The sequence below is a fragment of the Thunnus albacares genome, chromosome 23, assembly GCF_914725855.1.
Source record: "Thunnus albacares chromosome 23, fThuAlb1.1, whole genome shotgun sequence".
Taxonomy (NCBI): Eukaryota; Metazoa; Chordata; class Actinopteri; order Scombriformes; family Scombridae; genus Thunnus; species Thunnus albacares.
The window spans coordinates 16,302,774-16,304,501 of NC_058128.1; positions in this window are offsets into that span (position 1 = coordinate 16,302,774).

Here is a 1,728-nt window from a genome sequence, read left to right on the forward strand (position 1 = left end):
TTTCGATTCTTTGGGTGGGGTTTTTGTCTCGCTTTTTATCCCGGCGGCCACGTTTTACGCGCACGCCATTTTCGTGCGCTTTTACGCACAGCGGCACTAAACTGAAATTGAGATTCATTGAGACTGGAGTGAAGAGATCACGAAGAGGACAAAAGGAGACAAACAAACACCAGGGGCCAAGCGCTGGTTGAGGTAGTAGTTTGTGCTGTTGGTCGGGTTGTCATATTACCCCTTGTGGAGATGACTGCGCAATCTACTGCCTTGCCGGCGCTGGTGACTTGCGACAGATGGATCGACCGGATCAGCGTGAAAGACTGAGCTCACAGTATTGTTTCTAAATATAATAAACTAAATGGAACCGTTACATGCATTCACAATTATCAAGTGTCCATTAAAACGGCTGTGCGTAAATTAACCGACTGTAAAGTGGAGATGGATATGTTCAACTGAAACGCATGCGAAGCTAAAACATCCCTGCTTTTTATTAATATTTTTTAAATAAAGTAATCCCAAATTGCATGCATCATGTGTGTGTGTGTTTCTTCTCTCCAGGTCTTGTTTTAATTCGTTTTCTTTTCAGAAATGTCCTCAGGTTAGCCTGAAATAAATGATCATCCAAGGAAATTCAGGATGTGTATCCAGAAGCATGCATAAACTTACTCACTCACACTCACAAGTACTTCATTTGAAATTTAGATCATTCCTTTTATATGTAAATGTTATTCATGGCGCTGGAACTAACCATCGGACCTGTGTAATATAATTGGTGGAATTTCTGACAGTTTAGGGACTGTACGAAAGTTATCAGGGGGTAGGGGAGTTCACAAAAGGTGGATTTTTATTTTGTTTGTTTTTTTTTTCTCTGAAGGGAGAGATGTTTGAGTTTTTGTGAGAGTGAAGGAGAATGAATTTTAACTCAAAAGAGAACATGTCATTTGTTGCTATCCTACAACAGCACCCATCTTAACAGTAAAATGTGTCAAAATGACAGTTCTTGGTTTAAAAATAAAGAATAACTGGAATATTTGGTAAACAGGACACATATTTTTAGAGTAATTGTGTGGAGGTTGCTGCAATTTTTCCAAACTGAAACATAATGTTCATTCCCTCTCCCCATTCAAATAATTTTCATACAGTCTCTTAAGAAGGCAGTGGTGGGTTTGGAAAAAGGCATGAGTTGTTATGGACCTTTAGCTGGCCTTCATAAACCTAATGATTTAACAGTTGTACCAGTTACTGTTATAAAAACAAGTGAGGATTCACCTGTTTCTCTCTGCGCTTCCTCTGTGATTAATGCAGATACAATAGGGGAAATCAATCTGAGTTAATAGCTTTTACCCCAGTTCACCCAATCATCATTAAGAATCATGTCTGTGGGGTCCGCAGTACTGTACTGTATGAATCGACCCTGTTCTGTCAGAGTGGTTCCTGTGAAATGTTTGACATTCAGTGAGCACTCTGTAGTTCCACTAATGAATCCCTCTGCTGTCCACTCACAAAGTCTAACTAGTTTTTGGGAAGTCAGTTGAACCTTTTTGGTAGTTTTTACTTTCCCATAAGAACAACTCAGAGAATACAAACAGCAACTATATTGATCAGCTCTTCATGCACTTCTCCTCTTTTGTTTCTTGCTCCTTGAGACTGTTGGACCGCAAGCAGAAAGATTTGGAGAACTATTGATTTTGAGCACTTGCATATTCAGTTTAAGCTTTACTTCTACTTCTTCCT